Consider the following 9634-nt stretch of genomic DNA (forward strand, 5'->3'; position numbering starts at 1 on the left):
ATAAAACTGTCTTTACTACCAAAGTTAATTAATTATTTTAATTCTCCCCAAATCATGCTATCAAAAGAATACTTTACAGAATTTGCTAAAAAAATAAAATTCATTTGGAAGGACAACAGATATAGAATATCAAAAAAATAATGAAAAAAGCAGAAACGAATTAGGAATATCACTACTAGATCTTAAATTAGAAATCAACAGCACAATGTAATTTGGTATTGGTTAAAAAATAAGAGACTAGATTAGTGGAACAGACTAAACAAACAGAATCAGAAACAATGGAACTTAATAACTCAGGGTTTGACAGATATGAAATAAAAATTACCCAGGAACAAACTCTCTGGTTGAAAAAACTGCTGGGAAAACTTGGAAGCAGTCTCATAGAAATTAGGTTTAGATCAATATCTTATACCATATATATGTTACAATTAATTCATATGATTAAGTGACCTTCATATTAAAGATTAAACTATAAAAATTTTTAAAAGAGAAACTGATTATATGTTTTCCACAGGCATAGGTAGGAGATGCATTCTTAGCAAAACAAAGGAAAGCAGAAATTACAAAAGATAAATAATTCTGATTACATGAAACTCAATATCTTCTAATGTATAAAAATAATGCATCTAAGATAACAAAGGAAGTAGCTGAATGGAAAATAATTTTTGTTATCAAATTTCTCTGAGAAGAGCTTGGCATGCAATCCCAGCACTTTTATTTTCTTTGCTGTGCTGGTTATGTAAAGCTAGGATATTTTTAGACATTTTTATTTGCTAGGAAATGCATCCCTAATAAAAACTTGTTGAATGAATGATGTCCCTGTTCTTTGTCAGGTCTGTTAACATGTCGTTATATGATTCTGCCTGTCCATTACACCGAGACAGGAATAGGAGTGAGGGGAGGTAGCAAAAAGGGGTATTAAATGAATTAAGCTTTAAATCCTTCAGTTACCAGTGGCTTGGGGATGGCACAGGTCCATGTTATATCATTTAAATCCACAGACTAGAGATTTCTTATAGTTTAACTTTTGATCCAGCTGCAGTCCTGCTTCTAGAAGTTAAATCAGAATGAACAAAAAATTCCTGCCTAAAGGTATATTTGAATTAAATAAAAGACCTCATAAATAGAATGATATTTTCTCCTTTGTTCACCAAGAGAACACAGATGCTGGAGGGAGGAAAGGTAAAGGGGATGACCTTTTGGACACTCCCTACTTTTCTCCCTCTTTTTAAATGTATGCCACCTGCCAGACTTATATGATTCCCTTCTGAATGGGACTCATTACTTCCCTCCTGGGCATTTCTATTTAAATGCGTTACCCATGGTGTATTTCAGGTGTGGCCTAGAGCCAAAGCAGAATAGTATAAAGGCCATGGGGCAGAGGTGAAGGAAAGGGTAAAACTGAAATAGTGGATAGATTTACACTTGGCACTTTTTAAGGCTAGAAGAGTGAAAAGGTTACAGTTGAATAAAGAGGCCCCAAAGTTAAGAAGTCATACCATTCACTCTGAAGGTTTTTCTTTGCCTTTTTCTTTGTAAGAAGACAAACACCTATTCTGCTAGTAAGAGAATGAATTCTCACTACTCAGGGTCTATGGGGATTCTGAATGCAATGTTGAGGCCGTTAGGAACATCCTAATCATAGCCACCAAAAACAAACAAACAAACAAACAAAAACTGGTTACAGAATCTGGGCTTTATCCAAAAAGGTAGAGTATACATTGTGAGGGATATAAAAATCCCACTTTCTTCCAGAAATGTGAGATATTTTCCTAGATTCTTCAGTACATTCAGGAGGCTTTGGCCCTTTCAAATTCCATTCCATCACCCTTCCTTTAGCCAACTTTGTTACAGGATGCAAATAAAAAATTTCAAACAATGAGAGCTGTCCATTAGAGCTGTCTCAAAGAAGAATGGGATACCTTTAGGACCTAAGGGGTTCTTCTTCTCTTGGGTTTTTCAAGAAAATTCTGCATGATTACTTGCTAGAGATGTGTAAAGATATGGTGGGAATCCCTTTTCAGGTATGGGTTTGACTAGTTGGCCCCTGAAGTCTCCTACAGCCCCAAAAAGCAGTAATTCATTGAATCCCTTGTCACTTGAAGTAAAATAGTTTGGATGACTGTTCATTGGGAGTTCTTTGAGTATTCTTATTCATGTCCAAGTTGAATTGGATGGACAAATCTGAGATTCTTCTAGGAACCTCATAACAACAATCATGTGTAGTTGGTCAGGCAGTAGTGATGGCAAAATAGCTTTGCACATGGAGGATCTAAGAATGACCTATAGAGATAAGGAATAATGACTATGTAGGAATGGGAAGGGAGAAGGAGCAGGTCTCTTCACCTGCTGGTGGGAGATTAAAAGAGCCTGGGTATATGAAGAGACACCTAAACATAAGAAACCAAATTATGTGATCTGTGAATGCTAGAGGAGACATTCTATTATTCCAAAATGGAATCCATCAGCATGACTCCTGGGCTACTGAACCTTATTCACCATTCAAATATTTGTATCACGAATTATTTTTAATTGAGATATTGTCTTATTAAACTGACCATTCATTTCAGCTCCTTTTTTCTTGTAATGATGTCAAGTACTGTTCTACTAATCCAACACTTCTGACTCTCTTGAATAGGATTTTTCTTCCCAGTTCCCTCCCCTTTAATCCATTCTACATAAGAACATCATCACCTGTTGCTAAATCTTTTCTGACTAAGAATGTGATGGGAAGAAATAATATACCTGAAATACTTGACATAGACAAGAGGAAACTGCAGATAGGGGTATGAGAAGGATAAGAAAATTTTAATTTATTATTTTGTTGATTGTATAGATTTAAGAACATGATGAGAAAATGTTAATATAATAATGTGGCAAAACTTCAAAATTTATATGAATGGGGCAGCTAAGTGGCTCCATAGATAGAGAGCCAGGCCTGGAAATAGAAGGTCCTGGGTTTAAATCTGGCCTCATACACCTTGTAGCTGTGTGATATTGGGCAAGTCATTTAATCACAATTGCTTAGTTCTTATCACTCTTCTTTCTGCCTTATAACCAATACCTAGTACTGATTCTAAGATGGAAAATAAGTGTTTAAACTATATTTATTTTTCTTCTAGAGAATTGGTTGTTAAATATTTAATCCCTCTTCTATGCCTGGAAAGAACACTGAATATCACTCAATCCTCCCCATCCCACTCATTTTACATAAAAGGAAACTGAGACCAAGAGAAGAAATATGATTTGCCCAATATGCTTCCAGTAATTAATACCAGGTCTAGGATTTTTTTATTCTAGGGCCGTTGTTCTTTCCATGATTCCACAGTTTTGTAGACTCCAGATATTTTCTAACTAGTATCTTATGATTCTGTGACCATTACTTAAAAGATACATCTTAAAGAAGACAGGGAGTGGGATGGAGGCTGGAGAGAAATCATAAAGTCTGTATGTGGGAATCTGCCTGAGAAACTGAGGTGCACACGGTTGGCTGGATGTTGACCAAATTCAGGAGTAGGTTTGAGAAGCATCTGGGAGTTGCTGGCAGCATCTTTTGGCAAGCATGCATATGTTGAGGATGCAGGAAGAAGATCAGAGGAAATGACCTTGAATCGAGACAGACAGCACTCAATCACAGCAAGGATGTGCCAGGCAGATTGAAAACCATAATTGCTTCCTCTTTTGCCCAATCTTGTTCATTATGGTTTGGATAGGGCCCAGGAGAGATATAGGAAACATCAGAGGGAAAGATATTTTTAGCATAAATAGTTTCAAGGAGGATAAGGCCTGGGAAAAATAGATCTTGTCTCCAGATATACTATCAAATCATGGAGAATTTTTGGTAATAAGGTTATAGATTTAGGACTGGAATAGGCCTTTTAGGCTATAGAGTCTGACTCCTTTTTGCAGATGAATAAATTATGGCACAAAGAATTTAAATGATTCGTTCATTGTAATATTGCTAATAAATGTCTGATACAGGAAATGAAGCCTTCCTGATCTGAACTACAGTGTCTTAACTACTTTGCCTTGCTGACTCTTTTTTCCACCTCCTACTTATATAAGGTAGTCTTCCCTATCCATCACACTTATCATTATTCAAAAATTTGTCTTAGAGATATACTTGAGACTCCTTGTCACAGAAGACAGGCTGATGAAAAGGAAGGAGGAATAGATAGAAGCCCTACTGAGAATGAAGTAACATGGTAGGAGGTGGTAGTCCATCCTCTATAGATGTTTGAATCTTATGCCCCTCAGGGTCAAAAGAAAGTGTTATGCAGAGGAGAAAGAAGAAAAACATTCTTCCTAGAAACTTTTCTTATTCTTCTCAAAAAACCTGCCCATGTCAATTTCCTGACACAAAGCGCTGATTATCCCTGGTTTTTCAGGCTGGTTCTACAACCATTCCAACGCCTCACCTCCCAACCTCTATAAGGCTTTTTACTGTGATTTTGTTTAGTTGGTGTCTACAGTCTATAGTTTGTGCTTATCTTCACTCTGGGTGTCAACATCTTGAAGATAGAGGTCCTAGGTTAAAAAAGGAAACATTGTTATATGATGAAAAGATCTGGGGCAAAATAAATCTATTGTCCCCTTGGAAGTACATGAGGGACCTAATCTTCCAATGTCAGAGCAATTGATGATATTCTCTTATTATTTCTTGACTATGAGGATTACCTAAATTAAGTACTGAGATGGAACTCTGTGAATATACTAAAGGGTTGACCCCTGCCCCTCAGATCTCTTCCCTTGAAATATAAGGATGCCTCCCTGGACTCCAGAGGGGATAATGAAGAAAAATGGTGAGCTAAATCATGTCTCCTTAGATAAACCAGTAACTGGCAATGAGATTACATACTGGTTCTATCTTCTTTCTGTTTAGAGCTCAGAAAAATACTACACTTCCCATCATGCCACCCCCATTTGACATTAAAGGACTAAACTTAAGAACTATTATCCTGAATAAGTTTAGTACAAATTGGCTCTGTGCCATGGAAAGAATAAAAGGGACCATTGATTTCAATAAAGCTTAAAAATATAATAATAATAGTAATAATGACTAGCACTTTAACAGTATTTTAAGATTTACAAAGCATTTTACAATTATCTCATTTTATCTTTAAATGACCACCCTGGGATACAGATGCTGGTATTGTTTAATTTCATTTACATGACCTTAATATTATAGAAGTGAATAGATTTAGAATGTTCAACTACATGCAGAACTTTTAGTTTTTCATGGACTCAAGGTGGGAGACCATTTAATGCACTGAATGGAGAGCCAGGATTAGAGGCAAAAAGACTTGAGTTCAAGTTCTGACACATTCTGGTTTTTTGACCCTGGACAAGTCACTTAAACTCCAAGTTCCCCAGGCAGCTCTTCAATACCTTTCTATTTTTAAATCCTTTAAAATCCTTACTTTCTGTCTTGGTAACAGCTCTAAGACAGAAGAGTGGCAAGAACAAGGCAACTCAGGTTAAATGACTTGCCCATGGTCACACAGCTAAGAAGTGTCTAGTGCCAGATTTTAACCCAAGTTCTCCTGACTGATACTCTTTCTACTGTACTACATCAATTCCCTCTAATATCTTTTCATGTAGGTGTCAATATGCTTTGGCAGAGGAAATTTCTTCCCTGAAAATTCTATTACACAAACACATAAATACACATACACACACAATTTTGTCTACACTCAAGCTGTACCAGACAGTATAAAGACACTTCTTAGAACCTAAGAGCTCTAGAACTGTCCCAGTTCTGTTTACTTACTCTCTCGCAGTCATATGTCCTAGAAGCAAGTGAAGAAGAATAGACAAGAGAACACAATTCCTTGCTTTGGCTTTATTTAAGTATCCTGTAAGACAGACCAATCTTGAGAATTCAGAAGCCAGGACTGGATTCCCCTTCATGCTACAGCATATGGATTAGAGATCTAGAGCTTTTCTCTTCAGTGTTGTATTATGAGATAAGATTTCTGATAGCGTTTTCCTACAGGAGAGTCATTATTCCTGGCACAAGGCAGGTTGTTACTTAACGAAAGGCTCTGGAAAAGAGAAGCTTACCACCATCATTCTAGCCAGGTATTTTTTCATTGTTGAGATCACCAGTTCAAATGGTCAGAAAGAATGTCACATTCTTTATTTTTTAAAATTTATTTATAATTTATAATCAGCCACTGAACTTGGTTCTTCCTTCCTTATTTCCTATTACTAAATTTATACAGTAGGACAAAGTGAAGGTGTTATGCCTCTCTGGGATGTTGAAGAAAAAAAAAAGAAATCTAAAATCACTAAAGAAATGCAAACCATTATTATTAGTACAAAGAATTTTCAAGTGGGAATTGCCTCAGAAGGCACTTGTGCCCAAATGAAATCCCTCAATAAAATCATTGAAGAGCTACCATCCAGTCTTCACCTTTGACAGAAACTTGCTAGCATCTTGAGGGAACCCATTTTACTTTTGGATAATTCAAATGTTTAAGAGTTTCTTCACACTAGACCAAAAGTCACCTCTCTAAAGTTCTCTCTTGTTCTAGATACAAACATGAAATATGGCCTAGTGAACCTTCAGGGAACTTCCAAGCAATTGGAGAAGATAGGAAAGGGTTTGATAGCTTAGGAGACTACTTATATAAATGAACATCCTACAGAGGAAAATGTGGGCAAGGCAAAGAAGAAGGATCTCTTTCCTTTTGAGAGATCAGAGAAGATTTTACAAAATGGGCAGTACCTAATCTTGAATATGAAGAAATATAATTTTGACAGAGATGAGAATAGAGTAGGTTCCAAGCATGAGACAGTTTGTGTGAATACCTTGTCAAGAAAGAGAATGAGACTAGGTAAATGAGACTAGGTAGAATGAGACTAGGTAAAACCTTATTTCCCACAGGGCAGAAGTATTAAAAGGAATATGACTGGAAAGACAGGGTAGAGTCAGAATGCAAAAAGGGGACCAACTATAAAAGACAAAATTAATATTTCTCAAAAATAATTAAAGGTTAATATTTTAGAAGTCAGTCATTTAATAAGCATTCTTGGAGTGCTTATTATTGGAGTCCAATTATGTGAAGGGCTGGCAACACAAATACAAACCAAAGGAAAGGCAGGCTCTGATCTCTAACAGGGGAAGACAACAGGTAAAAAGAAAGTTAAACAGTTTTTAAGGAGTGTAATTTGAGAGAGGAAGGTTCCTAGAGATTCAGAATCAGAGCTGAGAGTGGGGGGAAATAATTCATCAAAATGATGTACTTAATCAAAGAGGGTTAAATGTAGGTAGGTATAAGGAAAGGATAATCAGAATCAAGGTTGAATTAGAGTTGTAGAATTTGAAGGCTTAAAAGTGATTTAGAAGTGTGGTACATTAGAATATAAATTCCTTGAGCGAGGTATGTTCTATCTTTGCTTTCAAACATGCACTTAATAAATGCCTGTTCAGTGAGCCAAACCCTTATTTGACACATGAGAAAACTAAGGCTTCAGGGGTGAGTTGAGCTTTTCCAAGTCATAGATTGTTATTTAGCAGAGCAAGAACCTGAACCTATGTTTTCTTCCTGCCTCCTTATTTCCCATTGGAAATCATATTAGCTTTCTTATTGGAAATCATGGAAATCACATGGCCTCTCTTGCTGGCAAAGCTCCACATACTGATATCTAAGATGTCTCAGTGTTCCATTCTGAGTTTCTTGTATGTTGTCTGATATTCATTGAAAGATTCAATTGAATTCTTCAATATTCATTTAAGGATCATCTATTGAGCACCTATAAAGATAACACTATGGGGGTCATTTGGAGTGGAGCTGTGGGGGAATAGACACAAAAAGTACATTTCTTTCCTTTGGAGAACTTACATCTGGTTGAGCAGATGGCACATACACATACACACACACATAATAATTCCTTTTATCTTTATAGTGGTTTTATTGATTGATCAACAAGAGGAAATGGTAGGATTCAAATATTTCTTCAAACTAAATTCAAGCCTCATTCCTCCAGGATACATCGTGAACAAATATAATAGTGAGTAATGGAGAATATGTCAAAGAAAGGAGAGTTAGTGTCTTCTGGAGAGATCAGAGATTGCTTCATGGAGCAGGTTGGCCATAAACTAGCCCTTAAAGAATATCCTCTGGTCTGAAAATAAATTCAGTAATGTAAGGGGCAAGGAGGAAAGAAAGGAGTCAGAAGGATGCTTTGTCCATCTGATGCTGAAAACAGATATATTAGTTACAAGTAACTGAAAAACGTTTTGTAATCATCCCTTACTCACTAATGGCCACCAAATCCACTGGGCTTCCCATGGAGACTTTTCCCCAGAACAAAAACAGCTCATTCTATATTAATCTTTAGCTTTGGAGAAAGGTTGCTATTTCCAATCCTTTGTTAACTAAGCCTTTGTTCTCATCAGGTTTAATCTCCCTAGAAGAACAGCCACTCAGTTCCATAAGTCATCAGGGTCCTTTTGTAGAACTCCATAAGTTTTTCTCTCCTTCATATGTGGCCATGTACTGCTGCTTTTTATCTTCTATCCTTTTGTATCTAATGAATAAGGGCAGTAAAGGGAGGAGCAAAGTAATAGCAAAAATAATAGTAATAGGGGGACAGGTAGGTGGCTCAGTGAATAGAGGGCCAGTCCTAGAGATGGGAGGTCCTAGATTCAAAAACTACTGTAGAGAGAACAACTCCAATACACTTGTTTCATTGTTCAAATGCCCAAAATGCATTTGCCTTAAATACTATTTTACAGAGAATTCACCCAAGGCAAGCACTCAAAGTCAGAGATTCAAAGCAGAATTTCAGTAGCTTAAAAGAAACGAGAGATGAACAGACTTAAAGATATCTCCACCTAGCATGTTCTTCCAAACTGTATATTCCTGAACTGTGGTAGAGCTTTGCAAACTCATATTGGCCTGATGAAATAAGGTCACACATATTGTACACTGACCTTGACATCATGATACCATTTTGGTCCTCTTTGAGCACTGAAGAGAATAGTCAAATAACAACTAACCAACCATGGACAATTTATATTCACTATTATGAAAATTGTGTGTTTCTATTGTATATTCTATTCTACTGTACTCTTCCTTCTATGTTTACAATTCCCACTTTATAAAAAACAAGAAGGAGATGAGATAGGAGTATTCTCACTACCAGTATTCTAGGTCTCAGGAAATCTGTTCCTATTTCAGTGACCTTCTACTCTTGCCATCACTCTAAGAACATTCATAAGCCTCTCTCTGAGATTCACTCTCTTTAGAGTCTAATTCTCTTAGTAATAATCACTCCTTTAATCTTTCTTTACTTTAATTCCCTCTTCTCCTTTCTTCCCTTTCCCTACAGTTTGACTATTTCTCTACCAAATTTATGTATTCTTCCCTACTTTTATGAGGTCAGATAAAAATGAGTACTAATTGCTGACTACTAACATATTCATTTTATAGATGTTTACTTATATACCCTGAATATAAGATATAATTTTCCTTAGACTTCCTTTATCTTCCAAGTCTAATGTACAATTCTTTATTTTTTCTACTCTTCTCTTAAGATTATTAAGATATGCTAGACAGACTTCCAGGGATGGAGCCAAGATGGCAGAGTAGCTCAGAAAGCTTGAACCATTATAAGAATCTTCTCC

The sequence above is a fragment of the Monodelphis domestica genome, chromosome 3 (genome assembly GCF_027887165.1).
Source record: "Monodelphis domestica isolate mMonDom1 chromosome 3, mMonDom1.pri, whole genome shotgun sequence".
NCBI classification, from domain to species: Eukaryota; Metazoa; Chordata; class Mammalia; order Didelphimorphia; family Didelphidae; genus Monodelphis; species Monodelphis domestica.